General features: G+C 42.1%; 1 long non-coding RNA gene across 2 annotated transcripts in view; it reads right to left on the bottom strand.

Moving 5' to 3' along the window:
* LOC105744839 (uncharacterized) overlaps positions 1-21502 on the bottom strand; it is a 106745-nt gene that overhangs the window by 64686 nt on the left and 20557 nt on the right. For both annotated transcript variants that reach the window (XR_011646360.1, XR_011646359.1), the window contains one exon: positions 20531-20620. This is a non-coding gene — a long non-coding RNA (uncharacterized lncRNA). The remainder of the gene's footprint in view (positions 1-20530; positions 20621-21502) is intronic.

Genomic DNA, 21502 nt, shown 5'->3' with positions numbered 1-21502 from the left:
CAGACTGTGCACAGCTGCAGAAAGACTGTTTGGCGATACCAACACAGAAACAGACTATGTAAAGCAAATTGCCTTTGATAATGCAAATGCGGCTTGTCAGGCCACGGTTAGACCTTATAGAAAGAAGGAGGACTTCTCTGGTTACATCAGGCTTTGTCCTGAAATTAGCCCTGCCTACCAACTAGGCCTTGCTACGGCGGCCGCTTTGAAAGAGGTTTTACAGCTGCAGCAAAAAAGAGCTTGTTTTAAGTGCGGTGATCCCGGCCATTTCGCCTGAGACTGTCCCACCCCTGGTATTTAACAAAAAGCCTAGTAGTGCCCCTAGAGTCTGTCCTCGTTGCCGACATGCAGGGCCAACCTCTCCCTCCCCATCAGGGAAACCGGAGGCAGGGCCAGCCACAGGCCCTGAAACCAAAACAAGCTTATGAGGCAATCAGCTTTCTTCCGGCAAACGTCAATTCCTTTCACAACTCTTCAAACTCCCTGCTGTCTACATAACATAGCTCTGGGCTAGTGAAGGCTAATATAGTTAAGCCACTGGAATGAGAGAAAAATGTGGCAACATTTGTGTTTTGTTTTGTTTCCATGCTAATTCTGATTGGGCTTATTTAACCAGGAATGAGAGAAAAATGTGGCAGCATTTGTGTTTTGTTTTGTTTCCATGCTAATTCTGATTGGGCTTATTTAACCAAGATACTAAAATTAGTATAAAATTTTTATCAAGGTTGAAAAAGGAATTTTCAGTTTTAAATCAATAGTTTTCCCCAGAACTTCAAGTCTCAGTATAGTCTTACAGTAATAATCCAAAAATGTGTTAATGGTCTGTCTAAACTGCAAAATAAAAACTTAACTACATTTATGCTGCTCAAGTTATTTTAACTGATTGCTGATAACTAATAATGTTTCCAAGCACAAACTTGCATATTACAGGCGACATGAATTCCAGAAGAAATCGTAAGAGGTACAATCTAAAGATGTGTTATATAACAGAGGATTTAAAAGCAGCTATACCAAGAAAGTAAAGAATTGTGAGTCGATTGCAAATACATTGTATGTTTCTGTTAATGTGTTGTAATTGTTTTGTGTTTGTCTGTCTGTTCATTCAATGTCAGTGTATATTGTGATACCTCCGGATGGTAAATATAAATTAGTAGATATTTTTAAAAAGAGCTCTATTCAAATGGCCAAAAATTAAATAAGCGCTTATATTAATACTTAAGGTTATTATATTAATACATTAGTTTAAATGTTAATAAGATATCTACAATAATAAAAATTGTAAGTCTTGATTAACAAAATTACCTATAAGTCTTCATAAAAGGTTGTTCTTGCCTAGATTGAAATGAATAACTTATCTTTCTTCACAGGATAATATGAAGGATGCAAAACTTAAATGAATATTTGGTTAAAAGTTTGTGAAAATGCTAACTGAAATTTAATAAGTTTTGCAAAAAGGCGTATTTTGTCCTAAAAGTAGGATGGCTAATTTTCATAAACTCTTGAAACTTAATTTGCATGTGGCAAGTTGTAGAAGGTATTGTGATAACTTTAAGTAAGGGAATGTGTTCTGTAAAAGATAAAATTTGTCTTAAAATGATATAATTATGGTCTATATGGTTATAAATAATTATAAAAGGTCTTACGAAGCATTGTTTACATTAAAGTGTTTAAGTGGCTAATTCCAAAAGGTCATTATTAAACAAACCTGAATTAATAATAATAAGAATAATATAATAATAAAAGGTAATTTTATAACAGGAAAGATTGGCAGCAACCAGCCTCCCCTGCCAACTTGCTTCTAGGAAACTGTTTCTGATATTGCATGCTACTAAGTATTTAAAGAAAAGTTCATTATTTTAACAAGCTTGTTTAGTGTTCACGATATTATGTTATAAAAGGTTTGCTTGATGACTTTGTATGTAGGCTATATGGAAAGTGTTTCTATTATTAAGGAAACAGGGGATACTTTTGTCCTAAGATAAAATGATTGATTTTTGGAAAGAGTAGAGTGTGCGACAAAACCTAAGTAAACACTAAAAGTGCAAAAGGTTTGTGAAAAAGAAATTTTTATACTTAAAGTTGAATAAGATTTGATGGGTCTATCTATAAAATTTCAAAGGCTTTAGTACCAAGTAGTATGCTGATGCAAAGTTAAAAATTTTTATTCTTTCTCAAGGCCTCTCATCATTAATCTGTTTTTTTTTTCATTTAATTCCCCTCCCCTCCCCCAGTTGTCTGTTTTCTGTGTATTTTTGCTGCGTCTTGTTTTTTTTGTCCGCTTCTGTTGTCGTCAGCGGCACGGGAAGTGTGGGCGGCGCCATTCCTGGGCAGGCTGCACTTTCTTTCACGCTGGGCGGCTCTCCTTACGGGTGCACTCCTTGCGCGTGGGGCTCCCCTACACGGGGGACACCCCTATGTGGCACAGCACTCCTTGCATGCATCAGCACTGTGCATGGGCCAGCTCCACACGGGTCAAGGGGGCCCAGGGTTTGAACCACGGACCTCCCATGTGGTAGACGGACACCCTAACCACTGGGCCAAAGTCCGTTTCCCTCATTAATCTGTTTTGGTAAAAGTTCTTATCCTCAATAGTCAGTATACAAAGAAAGTCTGTCTTATTAAAATAGCTTCTTCTGCTTCTTGTGCTTATCGTTTCCTCGGTGTTCCAAGAAGGAAACTTTTATCTCTTTTAAAGGAACATAATGTTCAAAACTGCTTTCTCAAAACCTAATCCTGAACAGTGGCCTTTTATTCCAAACTAATTATAAGAGATTTGTTCTTTTACCTTAAAGGAAAAATTAAATAAAATAATTAAGTTCATTTAATATGTTATAAGTTAAATAAAGGTATTTTACAGTGTTATAAAATTAACAACTTTTTCTTCTCTTAAGCCCTCTATTAATTAAAGTCGTATGGATAAAAGGTTTCTATGAATGCTTAAAAGTGTATAAAGTGGGCAAGATGGCGGCTGAGTGAACTTCCCGGTTACTAGCTCCTGGTGGGAATCGGCTGGGAGGCGTCGGAGACTCTTTGGGACCGGCTGTTTCGGGATTTTTCCTGGTCCAGAGGTGTCTGGACATCGATTTGGAGGGAAGGTAACAGAGAGGATCCATCTGTGAAATATACACGGAGATCCCAGCTATGTGTGGAGGATTCCCTCCTTGGGTAGGCGGAGCCGAGGCAGCTAGCACCGCGGGGAGCCCCGGCAGGCGGCGGCCAGGGTAGCCGAGTCCGGCCGAGCCCGGCTGAGCCGTGGCGGGCGGGGGGGCGGAGCCCGGCTGAGCTCGGCTGAGCCCAGCCGCGCCGCGCCGCGAGCGGGAGAGCTGAGTTGCGCTGCGCCGCTCCGGGCGGCGGGCGGGAAAGCCGAGCTGGGCCGAGCCCAGCCGACCCCAGCCGAGCCGCGGCAGGCGGCGGGCGGCGGGCGGGGGACCGGAGCCCAGCTGAGCCCAGCCGAGCCTGGCGGCGGGGTTTCTGTTCTTTGTTTTTTTTTTGTTTTTTTTTTTTTGTTGTTGTTGTTCTTGTTGTTCTTTGTTCTTTTTTTTTTTTTTTTTTTTTTCAATCCACTCTTTCTTGTCCCCAATATTCTTCTTATACTATTTTACCTTAACAATACAATAAGTCCTACAGGAAATACCTCACATTTGCTGGGTTTCCTCACCCTCCACTGCCTCATTTCTCTGTGAATAGATTTAGCCTATCTACACTATCCCCTTTCCCCTACAACTTGATATCCTCCACCATCTGCTATCTCTCCTATATTCCATCTCCCTTTCTTTGATCCACAAAGTGTCTAACTCTTAATTTCTAATACCTTTGTTTAGTTTTCCATCTGGTATTCGTCCCTGAAACTATTACCTTTCTTTTCTCTTTCCCTCTCTCACGAAAACAATAGCCTCTTAGTACGTACCACATTCCTCCCATATTCAGTCGTCTACCTCATTATAGGTACTTTCCTACTACTATAACTCTACACAATTTACATGATCTAACCTCCATCCTCCCAGAACTCATATTGTTGCTTTGTAAACATATATCACCAATACTACTTCACACTTTTTCCTTCCTTACACAATTGACTTTCCCCAGCACTAATACTTTCCTTTAAAGTGAGCTTAACTAGCAATAAGAAATTGGAATAAGAAGAACAAAGTGACAAAGAGAAGATATAACACTTACGCAAAAACAACAGCTAATTAATCTCCAAGACTAGACAAAGAAGCTAAGGAACTGATTAAACCCGTCAAGAAAAAATGTTGACAAGACAGCAACAAAAATCTACAAACCAAACCAGTAATCAGGAAAACATGGCTGAATCCAATCAACAAACTGAAAATCAGGAAGGGGGGCAGGACTTCGCACAAGCAATGAAAGATCTCAGAACATTTATCACCGACAAATTTGATGAAGTAATGAAAGAGGTTAACAGTGTGAAGACAACACTTGGAGGGGAAATTGCAGACATGCGCAAAAAAATAACAGATATGATGGAAATGAACACCACAATTCAGAAATCAAAAATACACTTGCAGCAAATATCAGCAGACTAGAAGAGGCAGAGCAGAGAATTAGTGATGTGGAAGACAGTGCATTGGAAATCAAACAGATAGTAGAAGTGGTCAATAAAAAGGTAGAAAAAATCCAGATAGGACTTAGGGACCTGAATGATAATGCAAAACGCTCAAACATACGTATTATAGGCATTCCAGAAGGAGAAGAGAAGGGAAAGGGGTCAGAAGGAGTGTTGCAGGAAATAATGAATGAAAACTTCCCAAATCTACTGAAAGAGACAGATGTACATATCCAAGAAGCACAGCGCACTCCACTGGTCATAAACCCCAACAGGCCCACCCCAAGACATATACTTGTCAAATTATCCAATGCTCAAGACAAAGAAAAAATTCTAAAAGCAGCAAGAGAAAAGAAAACCATCACATACAAGGGAAGCTCCATAAGATTAAGTGCTGATTTCTCATCTGAAACGATGGAGGCAAGAAGGCAGTGGTATGATATAGTCAAGGTACTAAAGGAAAAAAATTTCCAACTAAGAATACTCTATCCAGCTAAACTAGCATTCAAAAATGATGGAGAATTCAAAATATTCACAGATAAACAGAAACTGAAAGAGTATATCAACAAGAAACCTCCCCTTCAAGAAATTCTTAAGGGAGTTCTGCAGGAAGAAAGGAAAAAACAGGACAGTCAGAGATGGAGGAGAGTGTAAAAGCAACAAGAAAGACAAAAATAGAAGGGGAAAATAAAATAATACAAACAAAATATAACAAACACAAATCCAACCAAAATATGGCTACCATAAATAACTCTCTAAACGTAATAACACTGAATGTCAACGGATTAAACTCACCTATCAAAAGATTCAGACTGGGACACTGGATAAGGAAATACGACCCATCTATATGCTGCCTACAAGAGACACATCTTAGACCCAGAGACTCATGGAGGTTGAAAGTGAATGGCTGGAAAACAATCATACAAGCAAACAACAACCAAAAAAAGGCAGGAGTAGCTATATTAATATCAGACAAAATAGACTTTAAATGCGAAACAATTGTGAGAGACAAAGAAGGATACTATATTTTAGTGAAAGGGACAATTTATCAAGAAGATCGAACAATCATAAATATTTATGCTCCTAACAAGGGTGCCTCTAAATATGTGAGGCAAACGCTGGAAAAACTAAGTGAAAGAATAGATGCATCTACAATTATAGTGGGGGATTTTAATACACCACTATCAACTCTGGACAGAACATCTCAAAAGAGAATCACTAAAGAAACAAAACATTTGAACAGTATATTAGAAGAGCTGGATCTAATAGACCTATATAGATCATTACACCCAAACACAGCAGGATATACATTTTTCTCAAACGCACATGGAACATTCTCCAAGATTGACCATATGCTAGGCCACAAAGAAAGGCTTAGTGAATTCAGAAAGATCGAAATCATACAAAACAATATCTCTGACCACAGTGGAGTCAAGCTGGAAATTTGCAAGGGACAGAGACCCAGACTTCACACGACAATTTGGAAATTAAACAGCACACTCTTACAAAAACAGTGGGTCAAAGAGGAAATCTCAAAAGAAATCAATGACTACCTTGAAACAAATGATAATGATAACACAACATACCAAAATTTATGGGATGCAGCAAAAGCGGTACTGAGAGGGAAATTTATAGCCATAAATTCATATATCAAAAAAGAAGAAAGAGCAGAAATTGAAGAATTAACTGCACATTTGAAGGAATTAGAAAAACAACAACAAAGCAACCCAACAGGAAGAAGAAGGAAGGAAATAACAAAGATAAGAGCAGAACTAAATGAAATAGAAAATAAGAAAGCACTTGAAAAAATAAACAAGACCAAGAGCTGGTTTTTTGAGAAGATCAACAAAATTGACAAACCTTTAGCGAGACTAACAAAGAAAAAAAGAGAAAAGATGCAAATACACAAAATAAGAAATGAGAAAGGTGAAATCACCACTGACCCCACAGAAATAAAGACTATCATAAGAGGATACTTTGAAAAACTATATTCCAACAAAAATGACAATTTAGAGGAAATGGACAAATTCCTAGAAATACATAAGCAGCCCATACTGACGAAAGAAGAAATTGATGATCTTAACAAACCAATCACAAGCAAAGAGATAGAATCAGTCATTAAAAATCTCCCAACTAAGAAGAGCCCAGGGCCAGACGGCTTCACAGGTGAATTCTACAAAACATTCCAGAAAGAACTAACACCAATCCTGTTGAAACTATTCCAAAAAATCGAAACAGAAGGAACACTGCCTAATTCCTTCTATGATGCCAACATTACCCTAGTACCAAAGCCAAACAAAGACACCACAAGAAAGGAAAATTACAGACCAATTTCTCTAATGAACCTAGACGCAAAAATACTTAACAAAATACTTGCTAATCGTATTCAACAACACATTAAACGAATTATACACCATGACCAAGTGGGATTTATTCCAGGTATGCAAGGATGGTTCAACATAAGAAAATCAATCAATGTAATACACCATATAAACAGATTGAGAGAAAAAAACCACATGATTATATCTATAGATGCAGAAAAGGCATTTGACAAAATACAGCACCCCTTCCTGATAAAAACACTCCAAAAGATCGGAATACAAGGAAACTTTTTGAACATGATAAAGAGTATATATGAAAAACCTAAAGCCAACATTGTTTACAATGGCGAAATCCTGAAATCCTTCCCTCTAAAATCAGGAACAAGACAAGGATGCCCATTGTCTCCGCTCCTATTTAACATTGTCTTGGAAGTACTGGCTTGAGCACTGAGACAAGAACCAGATATAAAAGGCATTCAAATTGGAAGGGAAGAAGTCAAAATTTCATTATTTGCAGATGACATGATCCTATATATAGAAAACCCTGAGAGATCTACAACAAAGCTCCTAGAACTCATAAATGAGTTTAGCAAAGTCGCAGGTTATAAGATCAATGCGCAAAAATCAGTAGCATTTCTATACACCAATAATGAGCAAGATCAGGAGGAAACCAAGAAACAAATACCATTCACAATAGTAAATAAAAAAATCAAATACTTAGGAATAAATTTAACTAAAGAGGTAAAAAACTTATACATCGAGAACTATACAAGATTGTTCAAGGAAATCAAAGAAGACCTAAATAAATGGAAGAATATTCCCTGTTCATGGATAGGAAGACTGAATATTATTAAGATGTCTATCCTACCAAAACTGATCTACACATTCAATGCAATCCCAATAAAAATCAACACAGCCTTCTTTAAGGAACTAGAAAAACTAACTATGAAATTTATTTGGAATAAAAAGAGGCCCCGAATAGCCAAAGACATATTGAAAAAGAAAAACGAAATAGGAGGAATCACACTTCCTGACTTCAAAACATACTACAAAGCTACAGTAGTGAAAACAGCATGGTACTGTCATAAGGAGAGACACACAGACCAATGGAATCGAATTGAAAGTTCAGATATAGAACCTCATGTATATAGCCATATAATATTCGATAAAGCCACCAAACCCTCTCAACTGGGAGAGAATGGCCTATTCAACAAATGGTGCCTGGAGAACTGGATAGCTATATGTAGAAGAATGAAAGAGGATTACCATCTCACACCTTATACAAAGATCAACTCAAGATGGATCAAAGACCTAAATATAAGAGCCAAGACCATAAAGACCTTAGAAAGCAGTGTAGGGAAACATCTACAGGACCTTGTAATAGGAAATGGCTTCATGAATATCACACCAAAAGCACGAGCAGCAAAAGAACAAATAGATAAATGGGACTACCTCAAAATTAAAGCCTTCTGCACCTCAAAGGAGTTTGTCAAGAAAGTAAAAAGGGAACCCACACAATGGGAGAAAATATTTGGCAACCATATATCTGATAAGAGACTTATAACTTGCATATATAAAGAACTCATATATCTCGAAAACAAAAAGATAAACAACCCATTTAAAAAATGGGAAAAAGATTTAGACAGACACTTCTCCAAAGAAGAAATACAAATGGCTAAAAAGCACATGAAAAAATGCTCCAAATCCCTAGCTATCAGGGAAATGCAAATCAAAACTACAATGAGATACCATCTTACTCCCATAAGATTGGCAGCCATGAAAAAAACAGTAGAATACAAATGCTGGAGAGGATGTGAAGAAAGGGGAACACTCATCCATTGCTGGTGGGAATGCAGAAGGATCCAACCATTCTGGAGGACAGTTTGGCGGTTTCTCAAAAAATTATCCATAGATTTGCCATATGACCCAGCAATACCACTGCTGGGTATATACCCATCAGATCTGAAAACAAGGACACAAACTGATATATGTACACCAATGTTCATAGCAGCATTGTTCACCATCGCCAAAAGTTGGAATCAATCCAAAAGTCCATCAACAGATGAGTGGATCAATAAAATGTGGTATATACACACAATGGAATACTACTCAGCTGTAAGAACCAATACACTACAATCGCACGTGATAACATGGATGAACCTTGAGAATCTTATGTTGAGTGAAGCAACCCAGGCATTGAAGGACAAATACTATATGACCTCAATGATATGAAATAAGTTAACTGCCTCAGAGAGCTAGAGTCTGGAAAACTGGCTTACTGGAAATCGGGGGGTGGAGGAAGGATGTGAGTTAATGTCTGTAGGGGGTGAATCTGTGATGAGCTGGGGGTAAGTATGAGCACAAAGAAGGGACAAAATGGGGGCAAGGGGTTACCTTCGGGTGGGGTTTTCTGGGTTTGAGGGGGGCTGGGGATGGGAAGAGGGGTAATATGGTCCAAGAAATAGGTGGGAGGGAGGGGCAACATACAAACATGGGAGAGTGCCAGAAGTTCATTGAGAACTAAATGTTGAGTAAAACGTCTCAAAGTATAAGTAGGAGGGTTACCTGGTTAGGACGCTCAGGGGGTATGGTCTGATGCGGGAGGACTCTGGAGGGAATAGCTGAAGGCTCATTTTGCCAAGGTGGGTTCTACCATTGGGTGGGGTGGACCCATATCCCGGGGAAGACTAATGCCGTCGAATAGAGAGAACTGTATCTCTCGTGAGAAAGGACGGCTCCCAGGGCATTAGATTGGCAGGCGTTGTGGGCCCTAAGGGGAGGGGAAAATGGACGTACAATGGATGGAACAAAGGTAAATAAGGGGGCAAAAGAGGAGTTATGTGAGAGTACACGAGGATGAATATAAAACAGCTAATATTACACCAAAAACATATAGGGGACGACAGACTAATAATGAAAACCAAAAGACAAAACATAGGATAACTAAAAAATTTAGAAAACTGTACAACCTAAAGTATGGACCACATAGTAAGCACAAATGTTACTTTGTTTGAAAACTATAGTTTTGGAATCTGTACATCAGTTTCAGGAAATATGATATGAATAAGTTAAAAGATTATTGCTGTGCAAGGGAAAAGGTTTTATGGTGGATCTGGGGAAATACTGTATATTGTATATATGAATTTTGGTGATCTAAGACTCTTCTGAAGCTGACATTATGTTGGGATTCACTTTACGGGAAGTTTTGGATCACAGAGTGGTTCAACAATGGCAGCGGAGGAATACTGATATGGGATGTTATTGACAGGATATATATGATTGACAGGGAGTTATACAGGGCATATGCCTAGGGTATATGGTAATGTCTATATATACTCATAGTGGAAACAATTAAAAACAACAGCTGGGGGGGTACTGGGCTCCTGGCCGGGGGGTCACTGTTGTGGGCCCTGGGAGAGCAGCGGCAATCCTCCAGGTGCAACGGCAAGAACCAGGAAGGAAGGAGGGCCCAACAGTGGGCTCTTGAAACTAATGGCTACACTTTTGAGCCTATGCACCTGCAATAAGAACAAGGCCTAGAGTAGCATTGTGCCTGGGGGTTTCCTCCTGACAGCCTTCATGTTACTCAAATGTGGCCACTCTCACAGCCAAACTCAGCGTGTAGATGTGATGCATTCCCCCCAGCGTGGGACACGACACCCGGGGATGAGCCTCCCTGGCACCGAGGGATCACTATCACATACCAGCTGAAGAAGCAACTAGAAAATGACCTTGAATTAAAGATTCAATGCGGAACAGCAGAATATACCTATCTACATATAATAACATGACTTCGGGAAGCGGTTTGACCTAATGTAAGGGGGAAATGGAAAGGAGAAATGAGATTATAAGGCTGTGAGTCTCTAAAAAAGAGTCTGGAGGTTGTCAGAAGGAATACCCCTATGTACAACTGAACAGAGTCTAAGAGACAGATAAGGTAGATACAAGCCCAGGTATTGGTTCTTTTGAGGGATAAAGAGACCCACAGGTTCTACGGTCATGGCAGAAGGGATTCACTGCCATGACAGATGGCCCTTCTTTGGAGCTGGTGTTTCTGCGTGATGGAAATGGATTCAGAGGGGATCTCTTTTCACAAGACTTGCATACTACTTTATTGGAATTGTAGTTGGTGCTGGGTTTAAGATATATGTAGGGGATTTGAATCTCTGGACTGATAATATGACACCCAGGCCCAGAGCCTCAACAGACTTCAGCTCCTACACTTTGACTTACTGGACTTACTCCACTCAGCTAACATGGAGTTGAAGAAGGTCAACCACCACAACATGGAGCCTAGAGTGTCTACAACTAGAAGCGGGAAGAGTGCATCCAGTACCCATGTGGAATCTAAGCCCTCACTTGACATAGATGTGCAATGGACACAACCAATCCAATGTCCACAGAGAAAATGTGGAATGGGTGTGGGAACGGTAGCCATGGGGGCTGCTGGGTGTGGGGAACGGGAGGAAGAGATGAGATGTGGAGGCGTTTTCGGGACGTGGAGTTGTCCTGGATAGTGCTTCACGGACAATTACGGGACACTGTAGATCCCCCCAGGGCCCACTGGATGGAACGTGAGAGAGTCTGGGCTATGATGTGGACCATTGACTATGGGGTGCAGTGATGCTCAGAGATGAACTTACCAGGTGCAATGGATGTATCACGATGATGGGAGAGAGTGTTGCTGTGGGGGGAGTGGGGGGCGGGGGCGGTGGGGTTGAATGGGACCTCATATATATTTTTTTAATGTAATTAAAAAATAATAATAATAATAAATAAATATTTTAAAAAAAGTGTATAAAGTTACCAATATTTCAGCATAATATTAAAGAGAAGTACAGGGTGGTTATTTATGGTTTTAATTATAATAGAAGAGTATGTGTCACAGAAACAACCTCTTATCATAGATTAAAGTAACAACATAGTATGCAGCAATCCCAAACACTGCTAGTTTGTTGCAAAAAGTTAAAGTCCAGCTGTATTGCTATCACTTTGTTTTAAAACTTGCTAAGACTCTCTTTAGTGTCTTCTTAGACAAATCAAGCCAGCTGCATTCCTCTATCTGTAAAAAAACCCAACAATAAACTTTTGCAGTGCTTTTCAAGGCTATGTGCATAGCTCAACCATCTTGTACAGTATTTACTGATAGTAATAGTAATAAAAAAAGCAGCATACGTTATTTCTCAAAAAGAACAGGTTTGGCAAACTCCTTATTCATCTGCTCAACGCACAGAGCTTTCAGCCATCATTAAGGTTTTACAAACGTTTTGAGAGCCCTTGAATACTGTCTCTGACTCTGAATATGTATGTCTTACTGTCAAGCATATTGAAACAGCTCACATCTTTGCTACTAATAAGTTATCTCGACTTTTCGCTGACTTGCAACATCTTATTAGGTGAAAACAGCATCCTATTTACATTACTCATATACGCTCTCATACCTCTTTGCCTGGTCCTATGACAGCAAATAATGCAAGGGCTGGTTTATTAGTAGGATGTTTGCAGGATGCCATTAAATATCATACATTAACTCATATTAATACTAAGGGACTTAGACATAAATTTCCTCAATTAACAAAACATCAAGCTCAAAAATTATTTGTACCTGTCCCACCAGTGGACCCTTAACTACGGCGCCTTTTCAGGCTGGGACTAATCCCAGAGGCCTGGCTCCTAATCAGTTATGACAGATGGATGTTACTCACATTCCATCCTTTGGTAAATTACAATATGTTCATGTTTGTATTGACACTTATTCTCATTTTATGTGGGCTACTGCTCAAGGTGGGGAACGGTTTCATCATGTTCGCTCACACCTCTGGTCTGCTTTTGTTGTAAGGAGATGCCCTCTGAAAATTAAAACTGATAATGGACCTTCTTACATTAGTAAATCCTTTGAATCTTTCGTTTTAAAATATGGTATTCAATATGTTGCTAATATTCCTTATAATCCTATATGTCAAGCCATAGTTGAATGCAGCCATCATACCCTAAAAACTATGCTTTTAAAGCAAAAAGGGGGAAATGATGGTATTATAACACCAAAAGATTAATTAGCAAAAGCTTTATTTACTTTAAATTTTCTTAATGTTTATAATTCATTAACACCTGTGGAATGTCACTTAGAAAATGTCAAATATCTACAGTGGACACAGGAAATGGAGATCAACCAATATTCTGGAAAGATATTTTAAGCAATGAATGGAAAAAAGGGCAGGATTATAGTAAGGGGGTGAGGCTATGCTCTTATCATTTCAGAAAATGGAGAACGAATTTAGTTATCAGCAAAAAGGATTAAACCCCAGAATGAAGAGATGGAGACTTCTACAACTTCTGATGATGGTGATCGTAAGTAATAAGGAAGCTGCCAGTAATTACACTTATTAGGCCTATATACCTAACCCCCCATTACTTAGAGTGTTAACCTGGAAAGATTCATTCTTTCATATATATCTGAATAAAACCCATATATTCCCTGGACCAATTGATGATTGATTGCCAATTAAACTCTATGAAGAAAAACAAAGAATCGATAATCTTGTGTTGCCATTTGATTATCAACCCTTATGCATTGGTAACCATCCTTCCTGTATGTATGTTAAAAATCGGGCCATAATTATCTTTAAAAATAATAATACTCAGTTTATTGTGACTTCATTTCCCTCTTACGATTTAATCATGACTAAAAATCCTACTTATGATTGTCCACGAAAAGACAGTAGGGATAAAGAAGGATGGCAAGAATGCCATATAGGAAGAGAATCTGTCATTTTTAATGATTCCTATGGAATAGTGTGGGAAAGTGCCCCTATGGGGAGTCCCATTGAATATAATGACAGATTTATTTAGCATGGTCTAAATAGTAAAGGATAACAAAAAATAATTTTTACTAAAAATTATATTTGGAAACAGAAAGGGAAATGGATCCCTTCTCCATGGTGTAATATTACATCTATACATAAACATAAGAATTTGTGGAAAGTTTTTCTAGGAATAGCTTCTACTATAGAATGGATTGGGAATAATAGTAAGAATGGTCAATATCTGCATTTAAATCAAATTCATCTTCAGGCATGTGTAAGAGATCCTTATGTGTTTGTGGTTGGAAAATTAACTATAACCCAAAAATGCTCTATTCTATAAAAATGAGGCCTTGCATCCTAGTAGCCATTACCCCACAACTAACAGACCATGGAGAAGGCAAACTAAAAATTTTACTATCCCCATCTGTGTCAAAGAGAGTCGCCTTCCTCCCTATATTGGTAAAAAATTAGCCTCACAGGTTCAGCCGCTGCAGCTGCCACAGCAGGTGGTGCTCTTGGTCATGGCCTCATCAGTTTGCAATACTTTAAACAACAACGACAAATTAGCCTAGAATCCAGTGCGCAGTCTCTTGACTCTCTGCAGCGGCAACTAACATCCCTCGCGCAAGTAGTCCTTCAAAACCGCAGGGCCCTTGACTTACAGCTGAATAAGGGGGAATCTGCCTTTTCCTTCAGGAGGAATGCTGCTACTACATAAATGAATCTGATATTGTTGAGCAAAATGTTAAGAAACTGCAAGAATTGTGGGAAGGGATACTGCCCTCCCAAACAACCTCCTCCCTATCGGCCTGGCTCATCTCCCCTCTCATAACATGGCTGGGTCCCCTCCTCAGCCCCATAATCACTCTCCTATTAATCTGTGCATTTGCACCTTGCCTCCTTAAATTTCTCCAAGAAAGGATGAGGCAAATCTCGGCCTAAGTGATGTATCTTGCCGCTGTTCGTCAGTACCAACCTCTCCGGACCGAAATACGAGCAACCAACCTTTGAAAATGCAAATTTCTTATGTTGCCTCATTTGCTATCCTGTACCCTAATAGCATTTCTTTGCCTGTTTTCTCCTTACAGTCACCACCTCCCTTATCATGGCTTAACCTTCTCTGTTTAATCTATATCACTGCACGGCTTTGGCAAAGATCCAGCGGCTCAAAGGAGCAATGCACACCTTGGCCAAATAAGACCAGGGTGGATGTGACCACACCCATCAATCTCAGTACATCATGCTTGTTATACACGGTCTATGAGGGCTCCCCATTATAGCTTGCTGTTATTGCAAGCCATCTGTCGCTGAGGCGCTGGACTGGTTAGCCAATGACGGGCAACTGGGCTGACCCATCAGTCAACCTAAGACAGGGACGTGGCCTTTTGCTACCACGATTCCCAATGATGGGTAAGATTGAGCACATGCCGGGTAAGACGAATCACTTACCGGGTGCAGCCCTGACCTAAGACAGGCACAGCCCCCCTTTCAGCACGGGAGCACCTTGCAGCCTCATGCCACTACTGAAAATAAGCCCTGCTCTATCATGAGCCATCGCCGGCTGTTCCTTTCTTCAATTCATAACTCATTAAACAGAAAAGGGGGACCTGTAGGGAGCCACCCGCTGTGAGACCTATCTACAGCCTCCCACAACATGGCGGAGTTCACAAATCTGCCCTGTCATTTCCTTATTCTTCTCCTCCCTGCTTCTTTGTTCTCCCCCTCCCACCACTACTCAGGTGACCACAGCAATATGCATGCGCAAGGCGCGGAACTCCACAGACCCGGTGTGAACTGTCGGCCAATCCCCTCCTTGGACGTCTGCCACCCACAAGACCAGCCTATCACCTATGTACACGTTCCCTTCCCTCTCTCTCTATCCCCGTGTTTTACCCCCAATAAACGAGGCTTGATCAGAATCCTGTCTTGCCTCCATTCTTCGTGTCTCTTGTCCCCGTCTCTGTGTCGTTTGCTTTGTTTCTAGATCTCCGAGCTTGGTCAGATGGGAGACGTCCTGTCGTAATGGCCTGGCCTGCAGGCGGGTCTGGGTCAATTGGGTTCTGGTGGGAAATAAACAGCACACTCAAGCTAGGTATTTGCGGGGAGTTTAATAGTACGAAGGTGAGAGCAGGGTTTAAAAGAAGCACAAGGGCAGGGAATGAGAGAGGACTGAATTATGTCCCTCAAAAGATATGTGTTGAGGAAGTGGATATGGCTCAACTGATAGAGTGTCCACCTACCATATGGAAGGTCCAGGGTTCGATACCCAGGGCCCCCTGGCCAATGTGATGAGCTGGCCAATGCTCAGTGCTGCCGCATGCAAGGAGTGCCGTGCCATGCAGGGGTGTCCCCAGCATAGGCGTGTCCCATGTGCAAGGAGTGAGCCCCACAAGGAGAGCTACCCCACGTGAAAAAAAAGTGCAGCCTGCCGGGGAGTGGCGCCACACACACAGAGAGCTGACACAGCAAGATGATGCAACAAAAAGAGACACAGATTCCCAATGCTGCCTTAAAAGAATGCAAGTGGACACAGGAGAACACACAGCGAATGGGCACAAAGAGCAGATAATGGGGGGGGGGGGAGAGGGAGAGAAATAAATAAAATAAATCTTAAAAAAATATATATGTTTTATCCAATAAGGGTTTAATATCCATGACCTATAAAGAGATGTTACAACCCAACAATAAAAAGACAAATGACTCAATTAAAAAATGGGCAAAAGACTTGAATGGACATTTGTCTGAAGAAGAAATACAAATGGCAAAAAAAAAACAAACCCAAAAACAACAACATGAAGACATGACGAAATGCTCAACATCACTAATGATTAGGGTAATGCAAATCAAAACTATAATGAGATGTCATTTCATACCCGTCAGAATGGCCATATAAAAAAGACAGAACTACAAGTGTTGGAGAGGATGTGGAGAGATAGGAATACTTACTCACTGTTGGTGGGAATGCAGAATGGTACAGCTACTGTGGAGGATGATTTGGCAGTTCCTAAAAAAGCTTAAGAAAGCCTTACCACGTGACCTTGCAGTACCACTCCAGAAGAACTGAGAGCAGTGACACAAACAGACATCTGCACACCGATGTTCGTAGAAGCATTATTCACAGTTGCCAAAAGTTGGAAACAACCCAGGTGTCTATCAAGAGATGAATGGATAAACAAACTGTGGTGTATTCACACGTTGGAATATGATGCAGCTGTAAGAAGAAATGAAGTCTTGAAGCATATGACAACATGGATGAACCTGGAGGGCATTATGTTGAGTGAAGCAAGCCAGACGCAAAAAGACAAATACTCTGTGATTGCATTACTTTGAACCAAATATATTGTGCAGCGTATTGTATGATTTAAAAAATTTCTAGGGAAGCGGACTTGGCCCAGTGGTTAGGGCGTCTATCTACCACATGGGAGGTCCGCGGTTCAAACCCCGGGCCTCCTTGACCCATGTGCAGCTGGCCCACGCTCAGTGCTGATGCGCGCAGTGCTGATGCACGCAGGGAGTGCCCTGCCACGCAGGGGTGTCCCCTGCGTAGGGGAGCCCCACGTGCAAGGCGTGGGCCCTGTAAGGAGAGCCGCCCAGCACAAAAGAAAGTGCAGCCTGCCCAGGAATGGCGCTGAACACACGGAGAACTGACGCAGCAAGATGACGCAACAAAAAGAAACACAGATTCCCGTGCCCCTGACAACAACAGAAGCGGACAAAGAAGAAGACGCAGCAAATAGACACAGAGAACAGACAACCGGGGTGCGGGGGGCGGGGTGGGGGAGGAATAAATAAATAAATAAATCTAAAAAAAAAAATTTCTATGTATCCAGTACAACTAACAGAGAAATATATGTTTTATTCAACTGTGTTTTCTTTTTAGTTTTTAATTGTTTATATTTTTAATTTTTAAATGTACAAAATGAAGTTAAAAAAAAAGATATTTTTGTGTCATAAGCCCTGGTTCCATGAATGTGAACCTATTTGGAAATAGGATATTTCAAGATGTTATTAGTCAAGAGAAGGTCAAACTGGATTAGGCTGGGTTTCAAACCAATATGACTAGCGTCCTTATAAGGGAGGATATTTGAATTTAATAAGAGACAGAGCAAGAGAGTGAGCTAGAAGGAGAGAGGGAGCAAGAGCGTGCAATGGCCATGAGACGGGGCAGAGACTGAGTTATGTGGCAAGCCAAGGAACATCGGGGATTGCCAGCGAGCCACTGCCGGATCCCACAGACCTCAGAGGAAGCACTGCTGGCACCCTGATTTTGGGCTTCCAGCCTCCAGTACCACAAGACAAAAAATTTCTGTTGTTTAAGCCAAATGGTCTGCGGTACTTTGTCACAGCATCCCTAGGAAGCTAGGACGTGAATTAAGAAGGTCACTGACCAGGGCTATGGCCTTCATGGAATGAAGAAACAGAGAACTGAGGAAATAATTACCCCACCCTTTGTCTCTGTCCTTCCTTCCTCTAATTTGAAGCTGTGGTTCACCATTAACCAAACCTAACTGGAAAACAGAAGGCAGGGGCATCTGGTAGCTCCAAGTCTCTAGGGGCAGAGGGTGGGTAAAGGCTGGAGATGGGATCTGGGGGGCAAATGGAAGACATCCCACACAATACTCTCCTGCCAGATTTCTTACCCCCATAAACCTTTGCCTACTTACAAAGAAAAGCTACATTTCATGGGATCTCCCAGTTAGTTCTTCCAGGTCTTAGGCGGGCTAGTTGGGAATAGGCTGCTTGCTACTCATCATGCATCTACACTCTGTCTTGTTCCCAGAGTTGGGGGGCCCATGCAGAGCCCCCGTGAGCTGCATTAGGACTCTCATGGAGCTGCGGTAGCCTGCCAGGGGCATGGGGGGGAATTGCTTGGCTCAGATGATGACAGTAGATTGCCCAACCTGCATCCTTGGCAACACCTTCTTCCTCCTTCTCAGCCTGGCCTTTGAATATCTAATGAGAAAGGGAGATAGGTGTTCACAGAGCCAATTTCGCCTACCTGGTCCTTCTCTGTCTCCCCAAGTTCCCTGGTAGGGTTGGGGTGGAGTCTCTGCTTCCTGATGGAGTCATGTATATTAACATCCATCAACCCAATCACAGTGAATTTTCTAAAACATGGACATGGCCAGGTCACTGCCTGCTTAAAACCTTCTGTGGCTTCCCCATTGTCCTTAGGATGACATCCACTCTCCAGCCTGGCATTGAAGAGCATCAGCTTCAGACCCCAGCTCCTTCTCCCCCCATCTTCACCACACGGTGTTTCTTTTCTATGTAACCCATGATCCTCACCAGACTCCAAATGCACCACCGTTTTCATGCCAGCCAATCTTTGCTCCTGCTATTTCCTCTGCCTGGAATGTCCCATCAGGGAAAGACTGCTTATTTTCCAGTCTCTTGGAAGATTGACTATTTCAAAGCTCATTCACTGAAGGGAGATAATCTGACCTCTGGGGCATCAAGTATGGTGTTCCCCAGAGGTCACTTGGGCCATGCCCCTGCCTCCACAGCCTCCTGCTCATCCAGAGAGCACTACATTCCCAGACTCTTACGAGACCTCCCTCCATAGAAATTTACCTCCTTTTGGTAGATTTTCTTCTAAGCATATTAGAAGAGGAAGGAAGAAGGAAGGGTAAGGTGAGTCTGGATTGAGCTCAAACATTTATGCCCCAGAAATTTTAATTCTCTCAACATACCCATGGGTATCAGTGACCCATCTCATAGATAAGAAACCAGACTCAGAGAAATGATATGATTTTCCCAAGATGCTGATTCCAGAGTTCATGACACTATTGATTCAGTTAGGATAAGTAACACTAGTTACTATAACAAACCGACCCTCAAATCCTAACAACTTAACTCCATGAAAGTTATTTCCCTTTGTGTTAAGTCTAATTAGGTGTACCTAGTTGGTGAGTGGATTTTAATTTGTTCATACAGAGATGGAGGCTCCTTCCATCTTATGGCTCCATCCTTTTCTAGACTCACAAAGTTTATACCATTTGGGGTAAAGAGACAGAAATATGTGTATATGTGTGTGTGTGTGCGCACCAGGCCTTGAGATGGCCAAGCACTACCTTTGCTCATAGTCCATTGGCCTGAACTCAGCTGCACAACCACACCTGACAGCAAGGGAGGCTGGGAAATGTCCAGCTTTGTGCTGGGAAGAAGAGAAGTGACATACTGGTGATTATCATCAACCTCTGCTGCAACCACACGGAAGGGGAAACTGGTACTTGGAGGGGAGTGTGATGGGCAAGGTCAGCCAGACTGGAGAGGACAGGACCAGGTCCTTGCTCCTCTTGGAAGGAATGGGTTGAGAGCCCAAGCACAGCAGAGGACAACCGGGTGGAGACAGCTGGCCCCAGGTACTGTTCAGGGAGGGTGGGGCCTGTAGTCTGACCTGAGCTCCCAGCTCCCACAGGAATTCCTCAGGAGATTAAGGGCTTGTTGTCCAGGGTGTGTGTTTGCCCTCAAAGGAGACCCAGGCTCAGGAATGTCAAGAACTGAGAAGAGGCCCCTGGCTTTAGTGCCTTTCTCTCCACCCTTGTTGGGTGAACTTGACAGTCCCTTTCTGAGCTGCAGTTCCCACCACCTTCCAGGGGTGGGATTACCAAAGTCTAACACCAGTACAATCAGAACAGATACCGGATACAAGGATACAAGGCGGAGCTGGGTGGGGAGGCCCCTTGCCGAGCCAAGTGTTAACGCTTTACTTGCTGGACCACGGGGAGGTTTGGGGGTGCTGGGCTGGGTCAGTGCGGCCCCGGAGCACTGCGGGAGAGCCCCAGGGTGGTGGCCCCTTCCCAGCCAGCCTGGTAAGTATGTCAATGTTTACCGACCTTGCAGCCAGACTCTTGCATTCCGTCGCTTGTCTCCAAGATTCTAAAACCCTGGCTTCCATCCTTAAGGGCTCTCTGGCTCTGTGGACTCTGTGGAGCAATAGGAGGTAAAAGCCCAGATTTAAAACTCAGGCAAACCGGCCTTCAGCTCTGGATCTGCCAGCTCCTTCGCCTCCTGGACTCTCCGTTTTACGATACATAAAGTGATACTTCAAGGAGAAAATGCCTGTCACCTCCAAGCTCAGGAGTAGCCCCGGAGGGAATGGTCGACAGATGGGAATTGTTGGGAGAGAAAACGAGGCCATGGTTAGGGGCTTAGCTCTGACTTGTCAATGCGCAGGGTCTGCCGCCTATGGGCCGTGCGACTGTGGGACAGGCCCTTTGCCTGAGTCTTGCTCCCCTTACAGGCCTCTCTCCCTCTTACTCATTCAAAATTCAGCCACACCAGCTCCCTTGCCGGCCCACTCCCACCGCAGGCCCTTTGCGCTGGCTGTCCGGTCCTCTTGGAATGCTTTCCCCCAGTACATCCAAATCTGCTATATCCAGTCTCTCCAAATGGTGCCCACGCTCATCTCCTCTAGGTCTTTGCTCAAATAATCACCTTCTCCGAGAGGCCTTCCTTCATTGCTTTATTTTAAAATGAAAACCCCTCCCTGCCCCCAGCATTTCCTATACAGCCCCCCTTTATTTTCATCCACAGCACTTATCTCCATCTGGTATACCAAAGCCTTTTCCAAACACAGCGACAGGTAAGCACCTTGAGGGCAGGGTCTTTCGCCAGTTTTATTAGCAATTGTACTGCATCTGTAACAGGCACTCAGTGACATTTGTCAAGTGAGTGAAAGAACAAGTGAGAAAACCGGAAGTGGGGATTGTAATAACCGCCCCACAGGCTTGTGGTAAAGGCTCTATAAGATCCTGCATGAAGGGCTCTTGGCCCAATGAGAGCCCAGCGAACACTCAATATTTACG

This window comes from Dasypus novemcinctus, chromosome 18, assembly GCF_030445035.2.
Source record: "Dasypus novemcinctus isolate mDasNov1 chromosome 18, mDasNov1.1.hap2, whole genome shotgun sequence".
Taxonomy (NCBI): domain Eukaryota; kingdom Metazoa; phylum Chordata; class Mammalia; order Cingulata; family Dasypodidae; genus Dasypus; species Dasypus novemcinctus.
Note: the sequence above shows the minus strand (reverse complement) of the source record. Positions and strands in the feature narration are given on the sequence as shown.